This window comes from Marmota monax, unplaced genomic scaffold (assembly GCF_021218885.2).
Source record: "Marmota monax isolate L192 unplaced genomic scaffold, Marmota_monax_Labrador192_F-V1.1 WCK01_AAM20220418_F8-fsc00232, whole genome shotgun sequence".
Taxonomy (NCBI): domain Eukaryota; kingdom Metazoa; phylum Chordata; class Mammalia; order Rodentia; family Sciuridae; genus Marmota; species Marmota monax.
In genome coordinates, this window is record NW_026695232.1 from 773,452 (window position 1) to 796,975 (window position 23,524).

Here is a 23,524-nt window from a genome sequence, read left to right on the forward strand (position 1 = left end):
TGTATACTTAGTAAATGTTTACTAAAGAATCAACAAGGAATGTTTTGCAAACTGAAAATTTAAGAAGATTGTAGATCTACAAAAAAAAAAAAAAAGATACACACAATGGTCAATAAGCACATGAAAAGATGTTCAACATCATCAGGCACTACAGAAATACAAATCAAGCCCAGTGTGGCGGTGCAGGCCTATTATCCCAGGGGCCCCAAAGCCTGAGGCAGGAAAATCCCAAGTTCGAGGCCAGCTTCAGCACTTTAGCAAGGCTCTAAGCAACTTAACAAGACCATGTCTCTTTCTCAGCGGCACATGGATCCTTCTCAAAAATAGACCATATATTATGCCATAGGGCAACCCTCAGTAAATATAAAGGGGTGGAGATAATACCATGCATTTTATCTGATCATAATGGAATGAAACTGGAAATCAATGATAAAAGAAGGAAGGAAAAATCCTACATCACATGGAAAATGAACAATATGTTACTGAATGATCAATGGGTTACAGAAGACATAAAGGAGGAAATCAAAAAATTCTTAGAGATAAATGAAAATACAGACACAACATATCGGAATCTATGGGACACAATGAAAGCAGTTTTAAGAGGGAAATTCATTGCCTGGAGGTCATTCCTCAAAAAAAGAAAAAACCAACAAATAAATGAGCTCACACTTCATCTCAAAGCCCTAGAAAAGGAAGAGCAAAACAACAGCAAATGTAGCAGAAGGCAAGAAATAATTAAAATCAGAGCAGAAATCAACGAAATTGAAACAAAAGAAACTATTGAAAAAATTGACAAAACTAAAAGTTGGTTCTTCGAAAAAATAAATAAGGTCAACAGACCCTTAGCCATGCTAACGAAGAGAAGGAGAGAGAACTCAAATTACTAACATACGGGATGAAAAAGGCAACATCACAACAGATACTACAGAAATACAGAAGATAATTAGGAATTATTTTGAAAACCTATATTCCAATAAAATAGAAGATAGTGAAGACATCGATAAATTTCTTAAGTCATATGATTTGCCCAGACTGAGTCAGGAGGATACACACAATTTGAACAGACCAATATCAATGGATGAAATAGAAGAAGCAATCAAAAGACTACCAACCAAGAAAAGCCCAGGACCGGATGGGTATACAGCGGAGTTTTACAAAACCTTTAAAGAAGAATTAATACCAGTACTTTTCAAGTTATTTCAGGAAATAGAAAAAGAGGAAGCTCTTCCAAATTCATTCTATGAGGCCAACATCACCCTGATTCCAAAACCAGACAAAGACACTTCAAAGAAAGAAAACTACAGACCAATATCTCTAATGAACCTAGATGCAAAAATCCTCAATAAAATTCTGGCGAATCGGATACAAAAACACATCAAAAAAATTGTGCACCATGATCAAGTAGGATTCATCCCTGGGATGCAAGGCTGGTTCAATATACGGAAATCAATAAATGTTATTCACCACATCAATAGACTTAAAGATAAAAACCATATGATCATCTCGATAGATGCAGAAAAAGCATTCAACAAAGTACAGCATCCCTTTATGTTCAAAACATTAGAAAAACTAGGGATAACAGGAACTTACCTCAACATTGTAAAAGCTATCTATGCTAAGCCTCAGGCTAGCATCATTCTGAATGGAGAAAAATTGAAGGCATTCCCTCTAAAATCTGGAACAAAACAGGGATGCCCTCTATCACCACCTCCATTCAATATAGTTCTCGAAACACTGGCCAGAGCAATTAGACAGACGAAAGAAATTAAAGGCATAAAAATAGGAAAAGAAGAACTTAAATTATCACTATTTGCGGGTGACATCATTCTATACCTAGAAGACCCAAAAGGGTCTACAAAGAAACTACTAGAACTAATAAATGAATTCAGCAAAGTGGCAGGATATAAAATCAACATGCATAAATCAAAGGCATTTCTGTATATCAGCGACAAAACTTCTGAAACGGAAATGAGGAAAAACACCCCATTCACAATATCCTCAAAAAAAATAAAATACTTGGGAATCAACCTAACAAAAGAGGTGAAATATTTATACAATAAAAACTACAGAACCCTAAAGAGAGAAATAGAAGATCTTAGAAGATGGAAAAATATACCCTGTTCATGGATAGGCAGAACTAACATCATCAAAATGGCGATATTACCAAAAGTTCTCTATAGGTTCAATGCAATGCCAATCAAAATCCCAATGGCATTTCTTGTAGAAATAGATAAAGCAATCATGAAATTCATATGGAAAAATAAAAGACCCAGAATAGCAAAAGCAACTCTAAGCAGGAAGTGTGAATCAGGTGGTATAGCGATACCAGATTTCAAACTGTACTACAGAGCAATAGTAACAAAAACAGCATGGTACTGGTACCAAAACAGGAGGGTGGACCAATGGTACAGAATAGAGGACACAGAAACCAATCCACAAAGTTACAACTATCTTATATTTGATAAAGGGGCTAAAAGCATACAATGGACGAAGGATAGCATCTTCAACAAATGGTGCTGGGAAAACTGGAAATCCATATGCAACAAAATGAAACTGAATCCCTTTCTCTCACCATGCACAAAAGTTAACTCAAAATGGATCAAGGAGCTTGATATCAAATCAGAGACTCTGCACCTGATAGAAGAAAAAGTTGGCTCCGATCTACATACTGTGGGGTCGGGCTCCAAATTCCTTAATAGGACACCCATAGCACAAGAATTAATAACTAGAATCAACAAATAGGACTTACTCAAACTAAAAAGTTTTTTCTCAGCAAGAGAAACAATAAGAGAGGTAAATAGGGAGCCTACACCCTGGGAACAAATTTTTACTCCCTACACTTCAGATAGAGCCCTAATATCCAGAGTATACAAAGAACTCAAAAAATTAAACAATAAGATAACAAATAACCCAATCAACAAATGGGCCAAGGACCTGAACAGACACTTCTCAGAGGAGGACATACAATCAATCAACAAGTACATGAAAAAATGCTCACCATCTCTAGCAGTCAGAGAAATGCTAATCAAAACCACCCTAAGATACCACCTCACTCCAGTAAGATTGGCAGCCATTATGAAGTCAAACAACAACAAGTGCTGGCGAGGATGTGAGGAAAAGGGTACTCTTGTACATTGCTGGTGGGACTGCAAATTGGTGTGGCCAATTTGGAAAGCAGTATGGAGATTCCTGGGAAAGCTGGGAATGGAACCACCATTTGACCCAGCTATTGCCCTTCTTGGACTATTCCCTGAAGACCTTAAAAGAGCGTACTACAGGGATACTGCCACATCGATGTTCATAGCAGCACAATTCACAATAGCTAGACTGTGGAACCAACCTAGATGCCCTTCAATAGATGAATGGATAAAAAAAAATGTGGCATTTATATACAATGGAGTATTACGCAGCACTAAAAAATGACAAAATCATGGAATTTGCAGGGAAATGGATGGCACTCAAGCAGATTATGCTAAGTGAAGCTAGCCAATCTCTAAAAAACAAATGCCAAATGTCTTCTTTGATATAATGAGAGCAACTAAGAACAGAGCAGGGAGGAAGAGCAGGAGGAAAAGATTAACATTAAACAGAGACATGAGGTGGGAGGGAAAGGGAGAGAAAAGGGAAATTGCATGGAAATGGAAGGAGACCCTCATTGTTATACAAAATTACATATAAGAGGTTGTGAGAGGAATGGGAAAAAAAGCAAGGAGAGAAATGAATTACAGTAGATGGGGTAGAGAGAGAAGATGGGAGGGGAGGGGAGGGAGGATAGTAGAGGATAGGAAAGGTAGCAGAATACAACAGTTACTAATATGGCATTATGTAAAAATGTGGATATGTAACCGATGTGATTCTGTAATCTGTATTTGGGGTAAAAATGGGAGTTCATAACCCACTTGAATCTAATGTATGAAATATGATATGTCAAGAGCTTTGTAATGTTTTGAACAACCAATAAAAAAAATGAAAAAAAAAAAAAATCATCCCATTTCCATCAAATTCATGTAAAGAAAAGTCTACTAGATAATAAATGTAGAAGACATATTTCATAATTTAAAAATATATAAATGATGTATTTTATTTAAACAAAACAAAAATAATAGTTTCTTATATGGAAATAATTATGTCATTTAGACTATGAATCAAAATAAAAGCAGCATATGCATACAACAACAACAAAAAAAAAACAAGACCATGTCTCAAAATAAAAAATAAAAATAGCTAGGGATGTGGCTTATTGGTTAAGTGCCTCACATTTTTAAAAATGCAAATTAGGGCTGGGGATGTGGCTCAAGCGTAGCACGCTCGCCTGGCATAAGTGTGGCCTGGGTTCGATCATCAGCACCACATACAAACAAAGATGTTGTGTCTGCTGAAAACTAAAAAATAAATAAATAAATATTAAAATTCTCTCTCTCTCTCTCTCTCTCTCTCTCTCTCTCTCTCTCTCTCTCTCTCTTTAAAATAAATAAATAAATAAATAAAAATGCAAATTAAAGCCACAATATGAAAATATGTCACATTCCCTAGGATGGCCATGATCAAAAAGATGAACAAGTGGTGGCAAGGATGTAGAGACATTTCTAATGAGACATTTCTTATTAGAGTGTAATATGGTACTTCTGCTCTGGAAAACAGTTTAGTGGATCCTCAAAAAGATAAACACGAAATTACCATAAAACCAAATAATTCCATCTGAGCAAACTGAATAAATGCATTCATACAAAACTTAAGAGTACATAAATGTTTGTAACAGCATTATTCATAGGAGCCAAAAAATGGAAAATATCCAAGTGCCCATTATCTGATGAATGGATAGACAAGTTGTGATATAGCCATATCATGGAATATTATTCAGTCATAAAAAGAAATGAAGTACATATTTCAATGAAGAAATAAAATACATGTGAAATGCTTCATGCTACAACACAGATGTGTAAAATCCCATGCTGTGTAAAAGAAGCCAAACACAAAAAGCTATATATTATATGAATCCATTTATATGAAATGTTCAGAAGAGGCAAATCTATACAAAGAGAGAGTAGTGATTTTTCATGGGTTGGAGAAACGAGAATGGGGAGTGTCTATTGAGTACAGGGTATCTTTTTGAGTGATGAATTAGTAGTGATAGTTGCACGACTTTGCAAATATACAAAAAAAAAAGAACACTGAAGAGTATATTTAGGTGAATTTTATGGCATGTGAATTAGATCTCAATTTTTCAAGCACTCCTAAAACATGCTAAGGAAAATTAGCAGACATTATATCATTATAAGCGACAAGGTAGAATTTGGTTCAATTTTTTTAAAAGTATTTTCTACTCTTAGAAATAAACATGCTCACCAAGAGTTACTCAAGACAGTTGTATCCAAAGTGCTGCAGAAGAAATTCCTACACTATAGACAAACTATCTTGTGAATTCCACACCATGTTAGGTATATCGCCCTGTGCAAAGCAGGCACCAATAAGTAAATGTCAACAAATGCCTGGTGAAAAATTAACAAACAAATCTCCTCAAAGCATCTATTAAGCCTATCTTTGTACACGAGGTGGTGCTAATCAGCAGATGCCTGTCTTTTTTGAAATAAGCTTAACTGTGGATGGTAGCCAGTTCTTTCCTGGGAGGCAGAGAAGTGAACCCCACATATTCTATATTGAGTCTCATCAGCTGTTAAAGAAGTTATTTACAAGAAAACCAATGATGGTCGATAAACTCCAATTGCCCAGCTGAATAAATATAAACATTGCTGGCCATGAATGCTCATGTGTCCTACTGGCTGACAGCCAGCCCACTGGAGGGAGACCTATAGCCCCAGTGGAAGAGGGTCAAGGAGGTATATGGTCATTTTCCAACTGTGTAAGAACAGGAGATGTTGTCAGAACGGCATTATCCAGAAGTCAGAATAATGTCAACAAAGTCATGTATTTTCTCTTAAAAAAAAATACTTTATTTTATCCCCCTACCCTTGCATTATGTGTTGAACTATATCCCCTCATAATATAATCCTATCCCCAGTGTCTCAGAATCTGACCTTATTTGGAAAAAGATCTTTGCTGATGACCAAGTTAAAATGAGGTCAGTAGCATGGGCCCCAATCTAACATGACTGATTCCTTATAAGAAGAGGGAAACTTGAACCCAAGCATGTTCACAGGGAAACTGTCACAAGAAGATGAAGGTGGAAACCAGAAAGCATTAATTACCAGCTAGAGAACAGCAAAGATATTTCTTTGCCTGCAAACCACCAGAAGCTAGGAGGATAGAACAGATCCCTCCCTCATAGCTCTCAGAAGGAACCTGACTTTCTGACTGGCACCTTGGTCTCCAACTTCTGGCCTCCAGAACTGAAGATGGTGGATTTCTGCTATTAAGCCATCCAATATGTGGTGATCATAGCTACTGGGCCCCCTAGACACCAGGAGCAGTAGCACTCGCCGCCTTTGCCATCATTGTCATCTTCTGATCCTGACTTCCTCCCTCCAGAAGCTAAGTTCAAATACTATATTGCAAGTCCAGCCAGTCACCAGAGAGCACCCAGGCCTTTTCCCTCTGTGAGTCGAGTCTGTGTCTTCTAATCGTCCGCAGCAAATGAAAAGGGCTACAATGTCATGATCCTTCCCACCCCCGTTCTCTTTCAAGACCTGCTGTTCATCTTTACCACAGTGGCAGAAAACTGTCCTTCAAATGGCAATTTCATGAAGTTAAGCATGATTTTGGATAAGTGAGCCCCAAGGGCTCGATAAACAAATATGAACAGATGTTCCAAATTGGGGAAGGAATATGACAATAGAAGAAAGGGGAATAACGTTGCCAGATTGACATTTCATACCCAGGGCCCCGTCTGAGCTCAAGTCACCAGTACACCTGCTACACGAATAGCATTCTGATATGATTTAATATAGTCAGTAATGAGTTCAAAAGTGCAGCATGCACATAACTTCATTCTACAGCCTGTAAATTAGAGTGATCTTCTAATGAGGGATAATAAGTCGCATTTCCCAGGCTGCACTTAAGAAAGCACAAGCAGTACAAAGTCTGGCTCAGAGATAAAGGCCTGGCCTGTCTCTCCATGTTAGAGCCTCTGAGAAGGCCAGCTGTCCAGAGAATGGCATCCCTACCCCCACAGCAGCGGAGATCCTGGCTGCAGAGCCAAGCAGGCATTGCTGGATCTACAGATCTGAGGATGCACTGGCGAGTACCACCCAAACACCACCCTCCGTAGACCCAAAATCAGCCTCATGGTTTGCCAAAGGCAGGTGCAGATCAGAAAGCTGAACAGAGAAGATAGAACCTCACATCCCAGGGAGGAAAAAAAGCCTTGCACCCAACCTTACAAAAGCTATTTCAGAGAAAACAAATTTAATTCAATGACATGTTTACAGCTTTGGAACAGGATAATTCTTTTATGAGCTTTAGCTGTGCTCTGTCAATCTGTAGATCATCCTTCAGTACCTACTCTGTGCCAAACATCCAAACATTGTGTGAGGTGCCAAGGTAAAGTCGTGAATGAGACAGACACAGTTGCTGCCTCTTGGAGATACAGCAGTAAGCTTGGGAGTCAGACCCAGCTAGATTGCTCTTGATTCTGTCATTTCCAAGCTGGGCGATCCTAGGGAGGTCATATGACCTATCTGAGCACCAGATTCCTCATCTGTAAAACAGAAATAACAGTGTCCTATATCATGTTTTACAAAGTTTCTGATACATAGGAGCCATTTGAAAATGGTAGCTGAAATTAGTATATGTTGGTATGTAAATGCTGATAAAGATACCTTTGTAGATTTGTCTTTAAATGTCTTACATCAGTATATATTCCTTTTGCAGGAACCATGTCTTATTTTTCTCTTGAACTCTCTAATTATTTGTGGCACAATGACTGCCTAAGTCCCACACTACTGGGTTTGACCATCCATAAGAAAAACATCACAAAATCACATCGTTGAAAATGATGGTTTATAATCCTGCTCAGGAAGAATTAATGGAATAGCATTAGAAGTCAAATTTGCACAGGATTATCATGATTGGGGTGTCTTGCTCCATTCTCAAAACAAAAAGCTTAAAATTTGATTCTTTCCCTCCTTAACAAAAACCAACCTAAACTTGAGATAAATACATTCTCTGGCCCCAGAAATTATGAAAAGATATTAATTCTGTAAGATGGTTTAGCATTATGTAAACCTACATAGCTTGTGTATGTTCCTATAAACACTACAGTTTTGAAATCTGTAGAGATTTATCTGTTACTGAATCAGATAAAAAAAAAAAAAACTTTTTTGAGCAATTTTCTTATCCTGAGATGAGAAACTAAACTATTTCTTCTAGGAAATCAACAGCTTTCCTACAAAACCAAATGTTCTCCAGGACAAAAACCATTTGCCTTCCAAAGAAAAGCTATTTTCTCCCTCCATCAACAGGAGATAGAACCTGCTTTTTTTTTTAACCCATAAGGTACACATGACCTAGAAGGGTTCAAGATTATTTTTATTCACTGTTTGATTATTTCATGAGCTTATCAATAGGATAAATTTTTAAATATAATCAAATAGTTGTATGGAATATGTTTTATCCCCTCAAAAGCAACAGAGACGTCTTATTAAGGAAGAATAGGGATATATTGGGTTGTAACATTCAGTAAATTCCTTCTTTGCTCAGAAACTGGGCATTTAATGATAAAGGGGAAGTTACATATTATAGGGGAGAAAAAGATCATTAAATGTTTTCAAGAAAGTCATTGGTCCTAGAAGAGGTTGTCACATGACTTCAGCCTTTTTAGAAACTCACAACTTCCCTGAGATATTCCGAAAAGAATCAGTGAGGTAGATAATGGCTTTATTGGAAATAAGCCTTCCATAATCTGGCCACCATTCCGAACTCCTGCTTTATTTTCCAACCTTCTGCTGATCTGCTTTCTTGGCGTGGCTCGGAGTGCTATTTATGTACAACTCAGAGGGCCCAATCTTTCTAGTCTCCTCCTCCTATGAACTGCTAATGAACCTGCACTGGCTTGTCCCAGCCTCCCTACACCTGGGCCTTGCCTTCAGGGGCAACCAAGACAAGACTGGGCCCTGACCCAGAAGGGTTGATTCAGACAGCCAACTGTTTGTTTTGAATGATTTAATCTGCTGGGGACTAGCAATTTGCAATGGATAATACCTTGAGACTTTCGGTTCTGATTCTAACAATTTATGAATAACTATTCCCAGGAGAGGCAGATAAAGAAATGCTCTGTCCTTTTAAACCCAAACAATGAAAATACGACCAACAGTAAATAATTTAACCTCAGTCCAGACAGATTATCAGCAGACTCATGGGCCAGTTTAGAACCTTTCCAAAATGAAAAAGCAGGCTTCCCAATAGCATGGTCGGGTGTTAAACAGGGGAGAGCGCGAGGGAGAATGTGGGCAGGAGGAGCATCTTATCTTAGCATAACTAAGAGCAGATTATCCCTCACCTCTGAGGTTTGAATAAAAGGGAAAGAAAGCCTTGGAAAGCAATTAAGAAGGCTTAATAAGGGGTCTGAGAGGGTTTTGCTGCAAGCAATAACAATACAGCTTGGATAGTGGTGAGCAGGAAGAAGAATTCAATCCTGTTTAGTACATCTGAAGCCAGATCTGCATGTGGAACTGAACACTGGTCATTTGTATTTGGATAATTCAGCGGCTGCCACTGAGAAATTACCCTAGGGAATGCTTTCTGGGAAGGATGTGGGGGAGGGGAGCAAAGGACAGGCAGTGTCCTTTCACCTTATTGTTCAGAGCCCCGCGCTCATTTGCATAGCCCTCTGAGGATGAAGTCTTTTCCACCATTTGGTAGATTGCCATCAAATTTCAAGTGACATGATGCAGGGTAGATTTATGCACCGTGAAGCGGATACTTGCAGGGGTTCGGTGTATTTGTGTTTCATTTCCAGTTAAACAATACACAGGGGGCTGTCACACTAACAAGGTTTATAATGATTGACTTGTTCGGCCGTATCGAGACCTTTACTTCAATAGAGCAGAAGCCTCAATAAACAGGAAATTTATATTTGAACAGATGTCTGTCTAGAAGGGCGGTACCACGTTCTGCCTGACTTGCTGCAGAGTGAATCCCGTACATTCTCCTCCAAAGTTCAGGGGATGGCTAAATTCTGGCCAGTCTGCAGGATCTCTGGGTCACTAGCATCTTACTCTTATAAAATAGAATCGTTTAAAATGTGTGTTTAAGTCCTCCAAAAGAAGAATTACCAGGCACAGTTCAACACTCGGCTGTGCTCATTTTTAAACATGAATTCACGATCTTAAAAAATGCAAACATCATACCAGAACAAAAAGAGAGCAGTTTCATCTCCATGATGTAGAGCCATCTAATTCCCTGAGCCTCAATTTTCTCACCTATAATGTAGGAATAATAAAACCCACTATAAAGGTTGTCATAAGAATTCAACGAGACAAAGTCTATGAAATCCTGGCACAAAGTTGTTGTCCGATAAATGTTTGTTTAACCAAATACACAGAGATGATATAATTGACCCTCTAGGCCCACCTGATCTCATGTTTGGCAGGTGAGTCCATATTATATGGGACAGAATTAAGGACAGTGAGTGCATTCAGGAACAGAACAGTACAAGACACTGAAGAAAATGCTTTCCTAGAACCTGATATATCCAGCATACCAGACGGATGCGACAAGTATGGTCCCCGTCAGGGACTGCTTCCCTGAAGAACCCAGGGAAACTTGCTCAGGAGTATTGAGATATGAAAGAGTTGAGAGAAGTTAAGGAGAACAATTTGATTCTTGCCTTGGATTCAAATACACCTCCATATGTGTTGGATGAATTAATAAGTAAATGAATGAATGAAAAATGAATAAGCATATCCTTACATAACCACCTCCAGAGAGCCCAGGGTATTTTTAGGGAGCATTTATGGATTCAGAATAGATTAATGGGCCCATATCATGTGTTAGCATGTGCTGGTTGCTGATGATTCGAGAGTGGAAGGCAGACATCATCTTTGCCTTCCTAGAGCTTGCAATCTGCTAGGGCGAGAGAAAAGCAAATATCACATAAATAAGGACACATATTGTGATAAGTGCTACAACAGAAAAGTAGGGAATATCATGAGAGCATTTCTACCATGGGAACCTCATTCCTGAGACCTGAGGTATTAGCCAGGAATTAGCCAGGTAAAGAATGGGGGCATATGAGTTCCAGGCAGAGGGAACAACATGAGGGAAGTTTCAGAGCAGGACAGAGCTTGGGACATTCTCAGGACTATCATGAGCAAAGAGAAGACTATCAAGAGCTGGTAGGAACCAGATAGGGCAGAGCCTTATTGCTTGTGTTATTTATTTTGTATTTTATCCTATATGCAATGAGAAATAATGACTTGATCAAAACTTTGCCTTTAGAAAAATTGTGACTAGTGTCCCAAATGCATCAGAGAAACATAAAAGTGTATCTGGGGAAGCTATTAAGAGGCTCTGGCAGCAATGCTGGCGGGAGACAATGTTACCTTAGGCGAGAATGTAAAGATGGATTTAATATTTTGGAAGTAGAATTGACCCACTTGAAATTCAAATCACCATGGCCTGGGCAACAGGATAGATAATGGTACTACCTACTAAATGGAGCACACATAATAAGTCCTGACGGGGGACGGAAACGGGCAGTGGGAAAAGATTTAAGAGTCTAATTTTAGACAATTCAAGTTAAAAATGTCTGTCACCACCAAAGAGGATGTGTCTAGAATACAGTCATATATCCACATCTAAGAGCTACTGATTAGTCACCAGCACATATAGACAGTCAGAAAACCTCTGCAATGAGTGAGATTGCCCAGGAAAAGAATAAGAAAAGAGAGAGAGAGAGAGAAGAGGGTTCAGCATTTCCAACAAGGTCAAGGAGACTTGGAAGGAGAAGCCATGGGATGGAGGGAAAAAAAGTGCTTAGTACCAGAGAAGTCAAGGGAAGAGAGCATTTCAGTAGAGCAATGTTGAAACATTGGCAAGGGAGACAGGAAAGGCAAATTTAGGTTACTGTCAGTGTTAGAGATGTAGATTGGTATAGCTATTATGGAAAACATTATGGCGGTTCCTAAAGAAATTAATAGTAGAATTACCATTTTTTTAAGATTTTTTTTATTGGTTATTCAAAACATTACAAAACTCTAGACATATCATATTTCATACATTTGATTCAAGTGGGTTATGAGCTCCCATTTTTACCCCAAATACAGATTGCAGAATCACATCGATTACACATTCACATTTTACATAATGCCATATTTAAGATTTTTTTTAAATAGAGAGAAAGAGAGATGTTTTTAATATTTATTTTTTAGTTTTTGGTGGACACAGCATCTTTATTTTATTTTTATGTGGTGCTGAGATCAAACCCAGTGCCCTGCGCATGCCAGGCAAGCGCACTACTGCTTGAGCCACATCCCCAGCCCAAGTAGAATTACCATTTTACCCAGCAATCCCTCTTTTGAGTATATAGAAAAAGAAGATGAAATCACCACCTCATGAAAATATCTGCACTTGTATGTTCACTGAAAGATTTTTCGTAACAGTCAAGATATGGAAATATCAATGGATGAATGGATTAGAAAATGTGGTGTATATTTGTTTGTGTATGTACATATAAATATAAATACATATTGTTCAGCCTTTATAAAAGATATGGCCTTCTGTCACAACATACATGGACCTGGAGAACATTATGCTAAGTGAAATAAGTCAGGCACAGAAAGAAAATATTGCATGATTTCACTTATAGGTGATTTTTGTTTTACATAAAAAAAAGAGCTCCAATACATAGAAAAGGAACCAAAGATTACCACAAGCGGGGCGAGGGATGGTGGGGGTGGTGGGGTGATGGAAGAAATGGGAAGATGTAGTCAAAGGACACAAAATAGCAGATATGTAGGTTGAACAAATTTAGAGATTTAATGTGCAATAGGTGGGCGAAAATTAATAATATTATATTGTTTGGGGGTTTTGTTAAATAAGTAGATTTTCGCTATTCTTATCACAATAGATGGAAATGTTAATTTGCTTCAGCAAATTTTTACTCTCTACATATATCCCATAACAGCAGGTTGCCAATCTCAAATATACACAATAAATTTAAAAAAAGAAAAAAGAAAAAGAAAGAAATATTGAATGTCACTGCAAATAATGTAAAATAAGAGCTAAATTAGTCGGTTGGATTTAACAACACCAAGCACCTACTAAGTAATGATATGATGCAGTTTTGAGAACAGAAACCCAGTGGGTAAGAGTCAAAAAGACAGAGGTAGAAAGCACATGGTACCTGAATAGACAAGGCTTTTGGCAAGATGTGGCTGGGAAAATACAGAAACAGAAAACCAGGAGCAAAGAATAGTGGTGGCCCCCATCGCCACCCTCCCAGAGTCTGCAATTTACGAACTCAAAATATTTTTTCTTTAAAATGTCATCAAAATGCCTCTTTTCCCTTTTGGATATTCCAGAATTTCAAGGAGAATGAGGCAGCTGCCTTTGGTAAAGTCCCAGGGGTCGTAGGTAATTTTCTGCATCGGCTCACTTCCTGATGGCAAGCCTGTTGCGCTGGTGAGGCTTCCGGTAGATCCTTCCAGGAGGATGGAGGCAGCCAGGTGTGTTGACACATGCCTATCATCCCAGCCACTCGGGAAGCTGAGGCAGAAAGACCCTCCTAAGGGAGATGCAAGAACCCTACAATCTGTTCTCCAACTTCAAGGTGTTATAGGCTTAGTGCTTTCACCAGGTAATAACCCCACTGTTTCCTTTTTGTTAGAGATATTCCTAGATTCTCTAAACGCCTCTCTCATATAATTGTTATGCAAGTTTTACATATTAATAAATCCATTTTGTATAGTAAGGAAACTGAGACACAAAAATACTGCTAATAATGGAGAAAAAACTCAAACTTTTCAGGTTCCCTAGCCCTGATGTTTGACCTTTATACAAAAGTGTTTCCCAGAAGAAGATAAAACCTGAAATGCTTATATGTTGACTTGGCAGTGGCCACCCTACCTGCCAAGATTCAAAGTTGACTCATTCCTTTCCGTCCTTGCTGTGTTTTGAATATTGTTTGATCCCACCAAAACTCATGCTGAGGTTTGGTACCCACATGGCCGTATTGGGAGGCAGGACCTTGCAGGAGGCATTTCGGTCCACTGATCCTGCCCTCTAGAATGGATTCATATCTTTCATGTGGAACTTGGGTTAGCTATCATGGAATTAAGCCCTGTTATCTTTCTTCCACATGAGCCCACTTGCCCCTCTGCTTTTCCACCATGCTAGAATGTAGCACAAAGCCCTAAAGAAATGCAGTCACCTGCTCTTGAACTCCTCAGCCTCTAGAACTATGAAGCAAAACAAATTTTTATTCTTTGTAAATCATCCAGTTTCAGGTACTCTATCAGAGCAACATAAAACAGACCGAGCCCCTTCTCTCCTGTCTACACACCAAACAACAGAGGAAAGAGGAAAGATAGTGAGTCTGCCAAGCACAGAATAGAAATGTCAGAAATGAGGTTGTGAGCTTCAACAGAAACACAAGGGTTAAGGCCTTTTGAGGTGTTTCACATTTGAAACATACCAAGAGTGACTGTTTCAGACGGCTGGTGAACTTGATCATGGAACACAGTGGGAAATTGAAGTCTGTGAACTAAAATTATCATCCAGTGGGCTTCAGCACCCAAAGAGAAAGCACTCCTTCTCCTGCCACCTTCCCACTGTGCAGCAGGAAAAGTGAAAGATGTAGAGAGTCTGTTTTCTGTCAGTAATCATGCCTCCGGACTCCCGTGGATGCCTATAAGAAGAAGATTCAAGCACTAAAAAGAGGTGGGTGTCATAGCTTCAACAATGTGAGAAAAATGAAAAAACAGATCCACAGGAGCCTGGGAGAACAGAATGTAAGAGAACATGAAATGTTCTTGGTTTCGGTCGCATATACAAATTATGAACTAGTTGGGATTCATCAGGAAATTTTTGTGGGCCAACTTTTCAGCGAAATGCTTTGCTCAGCCTGCAGAAGTGTGAAGAACTGGCAGCTGACTTACGATGGCTTGTTTTGAGTTGAAGTCTGGGTTCATCTCAGCAGTTTACATCTCTGGGGCCTCCAACACCCAGCTGATGCCAGCAACTGCAACCACAAGGCTCCCTGTGGGGAAGTTTGTCACTGGAGACATCACACTTGATTAAACCCTCCTGCAGCTTCAGAAGAAAATCCTAAGGAGTGTGCTCCTCTCTCAATGCCCCCAGGATTGCTACATAGAGCCACTGGAATCAGACTGCAGGTATGTCCACTTCCCAAACTCTAGATTGACAGTGGACACTCAGTGAGAGCATCCTGAACTGGATGCATTTAAGAACTCAGCTGCAAACAGTCACAAGATGGTCTCAGTACCCTCCATAAGTAACAGAGCAAGGAGAGGAAAACAAGGCAACCATCACATGGAGAGGGTGGCTGATTAGCCAGTGATGTCCATTGTGTAAAGGACAGAGATGGAATCCAGCCCCCTTCACAGCATAGTCAAGGACCTGTTCTGCAGCAAGTGTGGGTTCACCCCAAGTTGACCCAGGCATTACCTGAGGAACTGACGGTCTCCTAGGTTTTGCCTCATCTCATGGGTCTACATCCAGATTTTTCTGCCACTTTTTAAAATACTACAATTAACCTAAAATACTTATGTCTCTATTATTCATTGATCAGCATTTGGCACCGATTTTCTGGAATGATATTTATGTTCCATGTGCCTGGACCATACTGCTACCTGGATTGTAAACTATTTGAAGGCAAAGGCTAATGCCATGGCTCTCTTGATATTGCCAAACCTCGTACTATTCCTGCACTTAATGGGCTGCCTTAGTTCATGTGATTTTTGTTTTGTTTTGTTGTTATGTTTTATTGATTATGTTATATTTTCATGATTAAAACTCATTTAAGAAAATACTAGGAACTAGTAATATAATTCAGAGTATAGGTTCTCAAACCAGACTAACTACATTTGAAACCCATTCACACCATTTATTTATTAGCTGAGTGACCTTCAACATGTTACTTAATTTCTCTGTGTCTTAGTTTCCTTGTCTATAAAATGGGAATAATAACAACAAATTCATTCTTGTGAAGATCATATGAGTTGATACACATAGAGTACTTAGAATAATGTCTGACATATAATAATTGTTCAACAGAAATTGATTCTTGCTATTATCCACAGATAATTTGGCTCCAGTGTAATTAGTATACAGTCATGAGACAGGCAAAGACAGACCACACGGTGACAGATTCTGTTCATGCATTTAATTTAAATAACTTCTAAGGGACATCCTCAGTTCAGTATGCATTTAGCTCAATGCTTCTTCGCCTATGAATAATGATTTATTCAATAAATATTCATTAAGCACTCATTGTATGCTAGAAGACAAGGACATGAAATATAGCTTCTTCCCTCAAAGAGCTCAGAGTCTAGGGGTGACTCCAGCCCAATAAGTGCAGGGACAACGAAGGTACAAAGTATTATGGAACACAAAGAAAGAACAGGCAGCCCATCCTGAGGGGGGGGTCAGAGGAGGCCTCTGGGAAAGGCACACTTGCCGCAAATCTTGAAGACCAAGTAGAAGAGAGAGAGAGAGAAAGAAGAAAGTGTCAAAATCGATGATATAATTATAATACCATGTATTTCTGTATGACTTCACAGTTTCTAAAATATTTGTGCTAGCTTTTCATCACTGTAACTGACATGCCTGACAAGAACGACTTAGAGGAGGAAAAGTTTATTTGGGGCTCATGGTTTCAGAGGTCTCAGTCCATGGATGGCTGACCCCAGAGCTCTGGGGCTGAGGTGAGGCAGAACATCATGGTGGAAGGGCGTGGTGGAGGAAAGCTGCACAGCTCATGGCAGCCAAGAAGCAGAGAGAGCACAAGGAGCCAGAGACCATATATATAATCCCCAAGACACACTCCTGGGACAGGCACATCCTCCAGCCACACCCCTCCTGTGCATAGTTACTACCCACATAGTCCATTCAAACTAGGATGGATTGGTTAAGTTACAGCTCTCAGAATCTAACCATTTCACCTCGAATATCCTGCATTAACATAGGCCTTTGGGGGGACACCTCATATCCAAACCATAACGATGTTGTTTATCAATAACACCATTTAATGAAAACCTTAATTGGTTCAAAATGTGGGTTCCTGAGCCACCTCTGACCAATGAAGGAACTTCACTGCCTGAGGATTTTTTAATTTGTGTGGACACAGCCTTTGGTTACAAGTTACAAAGGAGGAGGATGGTTGCCTGCTGCCATGTCCCCAGCTGAGCTGAGAAGCAGCTGGTTAAAGAGAATAAGGCTGCCACACAGAGAATCACAGAAATGAGAGAGGTGGGGTTGGATTCGCTGGATCTAGGCATCCCTAAATCCAGCTCCCCCATCCTTCCACTTGCGGTTACACGCACTGATGGTAAGGAATACATGTAATAATACTGACACTGACTATAAACATATACTTAACATGTACCCAGGGTCATGCCGAGCTCCTCGGAATTCCAAGAGCACAAAACTCTTTTGTAAAATGTGAGCAAATGTGGATCAGTTGCCAGGCAAGGAGGGAATCAGCTACTGTGCAACTGCCTGTTTCTTATCAAATTGAATTGAATTCCTACTTAGCCAACAGCTAAAAACTGTGTCTCACTTAAGCAGTACTAGATATGCAGTATAAATTATGAAATCTGATCACTTGTTGCCTTTTAAAAAAAATATATCCTTTGCTGTTCTTGTTCTATTAGCCCAAAGATGGTTTGTACTATGAAAAAGAAAATTGTTTAAATGTAGCCAGTTCAGGGTCACTCTCAGCCTTGTATTTATGAGACAAAGACATAGATCAATCTCTTTTCTCCTTTGTCACAGAGCATGCTTCCTGACCTCTGACCAACTTGCTGGTTCCCAGTGCTCTCTGACACCCCAAGGCCATCAGCCCATATCATCTTCTTGGCAAACTCACCTTAAATGTCTGTTAGCAATAACTATTCCAGTGTGACTTTTAATTCTGTTCGTTTGCCCATCTCAAACAAGGTGTTTCACTGGTAATGGAGTCTGAAGGGTCTTTAAAATATTTCTAATAGTTCCCCTAGAAAGGGTTGGGTTCAAATTCTTCCTTCAGCAGCAAAGGGAATTCATTCTGGCCCTCAGTTAGAAATTGCATCCATGCTCATCTCCAAAAGCATAAGTGTTCCTTTTTCACCAATTCTCCTATTGCTGTTGCCAAAGACAACAGAAACCAAGTCAGTTTCCACTCTGTGCAAAGCATTAGAAAAATAACACCAATGTAACCTCACAATCATTCAGTTGTATTAATTGTATTCTGAGAATACACATTGATCTCATTGATTTTTTTTAACAACATGGGAATTCTGAAAGGTGGACTGAACAGACACTTGTACCTTGTTTTACAGATCAAGGGTGTAACTCAGTGGCACAATGCCCCTGGGTTTAACCCTAGTACTAAAAAAAAAAAAAAAAAAAAACAACTTCCCATTGTAGAGATCACAGAGAGCACAAACCACTTACTCAAGGATTTCCAAATAGTGACAGAGCCAGTGAGGACTCGGAACATCTTGCCTACTATGCTCTCAGAAGAGGGCAACCATTAAAAAGATCTAAATCCCAAATCAGTAATAAAAATCATTTAAGTTTAAACTCTTAATTGCTTTTTCCTTCATATGCTTTTGGGGATATATAATATTTGGCTTTAATAGCTAGGTATTATGTTTGGAAAGAAATCATTTAATATTTATTTCCTTTGGATAAGTGGTCCAAAATGTTTCCAGAAATAACAATTCATAGTCTTCTCAAGCTCTGTGTTGGGTGTACTGCAGACACTCTTCTGCAAACCATTTCTCATCTCATACCTTGAGATGGAAAGACAGAAGTACACTAAACAGTTCCAGGGGAAAAAAAATGTTTTTCCAAAAGAACTTCAGACCTGCCTCTTGGAGTAAAATGTCTGAGCATCTCCCCAACTTTCCATCATTAGATCTTCCTGGCAGATAAGGCACAAAACTCCAGAGAAACATGTTTTCTTGCCAGTTCCTTCCCCAGGAGGGATTTTAAATGTTGATCACTTTCTCTTTAGGGAAGCCGTGTTTGTTTGAAAGGAAGAGCTTTCTCATCCTACTCAAAACAATCCCTAAACAACTGGAGAGACCCGAGCAACACAATCATCCAATGGAACCATTTTTGTAAACCCCTGGTGCCCTAAAAGGATGCAATGGAAATGGAAACAGAATGACAGGACAGCAGATAACTGGGGACTGGGTGACACAGCAGCTAGCTGTATCCCAGGCCTCTGCCAAAAAAAGCAAAGAAGATTGTTTTCCTTACTAGAAGTGTTCTTTTTTTGTTTTTGTTTTTGTTTTTTTTATTGGTTGTTCAAAACATTACAAAGCTCTTGACATATCATCTTTCATACATTTGATTCAAGTGGGTTATGAACTCCCATTTTTACCCCAAATACAGATTGCAGAATCACATCGGTTACACATCCACGTTTTTACATAATGCCATATTAGTGACTGTTGTATTCTGCTACCTTTCCTATCCTCTACCATCCCCCCTCCCCTCCCCTCCCATCTTCTCTCCCTACCCCATCTGCTATAATTCAATTCTCTCCCTTGTTTTTTCCCCTTTCCCCTCACAACCTCTTATATGTAATTTTGTGTAACAATGAGGGTCTCCTTCCATTTCCATGCAATTTCCCTTCTCTCTCCCTTTCCCTCCCACCACTCGTCTCTGTTTAATGTTAATCTTTTCCTCATGCTCTTCCTCCCTGCTCTGTTCTTAGTTACTTTCCTTATATCAAAGAAGACATTTGGCATTTGTTTTTTAGGGATTGGCTAGCTTCACTTAGCATAATCTGCTCTAATGCCATCCATTTCCCTGCAAATTCCATGACTAGAAGTGTTTAATAAAACTGTAACAAAATTATGCTAGTGACAGTTAAAACTCTAGCCTCCAGGGGTCGCTGCGAAATTTCGTTGCTACTTCAAGGAGCCACATCCAAAAAATTTCTCCAGCCAGAACCTTCATAACTCTTACTAAATATGGACAACACCTATGAGCAGAATATTTTAGAACCCTAATGTTCTTTGACAAATCTGTTATTGTTTTTGAAACAACCTCCATCATCATAGGTTTTTTTTTTAACAAAATCTTCTAATTTTAAGGAGCAAAAAGTGATTTGCTTAACATATCACAGAAAGGAAATCTGGGTAACATGAATGGCTTATGAGGCTCCCGTGACTAGTATTCATTGCTGGAATACCAGCAGAGAGAACGGGTCTGGGAAGATCTGTGAGCCAGCTGATGCCTTGAGCCAAGGATACATTCTAGGAAGCAGCCACCTGAGCTGGTCACCACCACCCCCCCACACCCAGGACCACGAGGTCACTTTGGCTAATGGATTCCTTTATGAGCATAAGACATATGGCAGCAGCTACAGCAATGGTCAGTTTGGAAAGCACAGTGAAGAAGACAGCACTGATGACCAAAGAAAAGATAATCATTTATAATCTATATACAAAGAGAAGATAAAACTATTTAAAATCTGTATGCAGAATTTAAAAATTCTGGGTGGGGGCCATTCTGTCACTTTTGCCAAAAGCCCAAACTTCAAGTGGTACTGTTACAATGACATTAGCTATAAGAAACTTCACCCTGATGAAATTGACACCGACTCTGCCTACATGCTTTCCTAAAAGCGGCAAGGGATAGACTATGCACAATTTCTGCCACAGATCAATGGCAAAAAGATGGCAGACACAAGCAGCATGGATGAAGACTTTGAGTCAATTACAAAAAGTTCTGTGAGTTAGAGTAAAGCTACTACTCTGCCTGGTGGGGAGGAAGATGACTCTGTAGCTGATATTTGGCAAAAGCATCCCTGGAAAAAAAAAAAAAAAGCTGAATGTAGCTATTTTATCCTGTGATCCTGAAGCACAAAATAAAAATCCTAATTAAAATAACAGTTAACTTTAAGGGTAGTAATAATTTTGTTTTGAAGTCTCTCACAAGCTCTCTGACAGAGGACTTTCAGGCAGATTCCACCATTAGCTATAAACAAAAGGATTTGGCACCAACCACCTGGGACCAAAAAAAGAATTAAATTGTGATTGATATATATATAAAAATGTATATATATTTAATGATTCTTTCCTCAAAATCATCTATTCCCATTTCTGTTTAGTTTATAAACACATAGAGAAAGAAAGATGAATTTGGACATGGAGAGAAAGACCCAGAAAACAATTCAAAAGGAGGATTGTACTCTGTTCAGATATGCATATGTGTATGAATAGAAATCTATGCACATAAGAGAAGGATCATGTATTATATAGTTAGTTACTTATGGATGTAAGTAATAAGCAGGCTGTGAAACCACCCCTCCAGAAATTAAAGTATTATTTTTAAATTCTCTTAACAAGAGTACAAAAGTAGCAAATTAATTGAATCTCAGGATAACTAATTACCAAGGATAGTGATGAAATAAAAAACTAAGCAGTCCTTTTAAACATAAGCTTATTAAAATTTGTTTCAGACTTTTTCCAAATTGTGTTCCCTGGCCACAGTTTAGAAACTCTACCAACCATTTTCCTCTCATGGAGCAGTACTAGGCACAAAAGGAAGGCTATTCAATTTTATTTGTTCAACCTAGCATTTCTTAAACTTATTTGAGCATCAAACAAATTATCTGCTGGCTACCCTTTAATTTTTCCATAAAATATATCATAATAAACAATAAAAACAATAAATTATAAATACAATTTGGAAAACATGCCTCAGGATTTTAGTTAGTGCCAAGATTTAAGAATTTCTAAATGCTATATACGAATATTTATTTTTAATTTGTTCTTGATTTAGGGGATTTTGTTTAGGGAGACAATTTTATTATCCAGACAATCTATGTCAGTATATATTATAATCCAAGTTTGTCAATTTTATTTCCATTTCATCTTCTATTACTATGAAAATGCATACTTATGTGCTAAACTTTATCTATTCCACACAATCGTAATATTTTGTATTTCTCCAAAAGAAGCTTGAAGTATACTGCTGGCATTCTGTAACTCATTTTTATAACAGTACCATGACACAGGTGGAGATTAATTGTTCCATTTTTACCGATGTACAAAAGGCATCTTAGAAAGAGTGACTCATAGTAAAGTTGGAAATATTGAGCCTTCAGAATGTATTTGCTCATCCAAATGACAATGTTCCTCTACAAATTAAAAGTGGGGTTTTCTCTATGTGTAGCTATCTTCTCGGGAAGGGAAAAAATTAAATTAAATTAAAAAGTTAAAAAATACAGTCCATGGAATCGAAGTCACAATGGAAATATTTGATTCTGGAGAGAGTACTGAGAATCAGTTGTGAGCCAAGAGCTTGGTACCAACCATCAATTACAACCATCTACCTCCTTTTCCAAGAGCTTCTGCTGAAGTTTGCATAGTCATTCGCCTGAGGCCACAAAATAAAATACAAAACAGCCAAATAAGTTGGAATGATATTAAGTCTCTTAAAACAACTGAATACTTCTGTATTTTATTCTCACTTTCAAAGGACTTGGAGATGGTCAATTAAGAAAAATCTTTCTAATAGATTTCCAGGTTACACACACACACACACACACACACACACACACAATTATTTTCCAGCTTCTGTAATGACATTGATTTTTTTTTTAAATCACAAAAAGAAACTATTGGATTTTTTTTCCCTTCGGTAACATCTTCATTTTCAACATTTAACCTTTCCTCCTATGGATTTTGGCCAGCAGATATGCTTCTTTGAACAAAGTCATTTGTGTCCCCATTCCTAACACAGTCAGGACTTATTTTCCCTGAAGTTCTCCTTTCCAGACCTATAATTCTCAGGTCTTCCATCATCTACACTCCCCTTATTTTGCAAGGCCTCTTGAGAACTGAAGTCTAGTCCCAGAATCTCAACCCAAGTCTGGTTTCCTCGGCTCCTGGCTGCTCAGCCCACCAAGAAGCCACTCACCACCTTCATGATTTCCAGTGTTTTGTTTGTTTGTGGGGTTTTTTTGTTTTTTTTGTTTGTCTGTCTGTCTGTCACCATGGCTCCTGTCCTCATGCTTTGCCAGATTGTCCATATCATCTTTCATCATGAGCCACCGCTCATGTTCCTCCAAGACCTGCCCAACCTGGACACCACAATTGTTCTCAGGTCCCCTCCTCGGCCACCTGGATAGACCACCAAAGTATTAGATTCCAAGCACTTGAATATAAACATCCAGAAAGGTTCAACTATTCTGAGAATGTGAAGAACCAGTGAGTAGAAGTTTCACTAGCAGAACAGCAGGCACCCATGCACCAAATATAGGAAAGATGAACAAGAGTGCATCTGTCAGGCCAGACACCTCCAACACCAACTCCACATCCTTCCTGAGAAACTCATACCCCAGGGGCCAATGAAGACGAACAGAATCATCAGACTGAAGTTTGGT

At 38.8% G+C, this 23,524-nt stretch overlaps 1 protein-coding gene across 1 annotated transcript in view; it reads right to left on the minus strand.

Annotated features, from left to right (window-relative positions):
• The window catches only part of Adcyap1 (adenylate cyclase activating polypeptide 1), a 123,466-nt gene that overhangs the window by 52,478 nt on the left and 47,464 nt on the right, over nucleotides 1-23,524 (minus strand). The gene's annotated exons all lie outside the window — the stretch shown is intronic.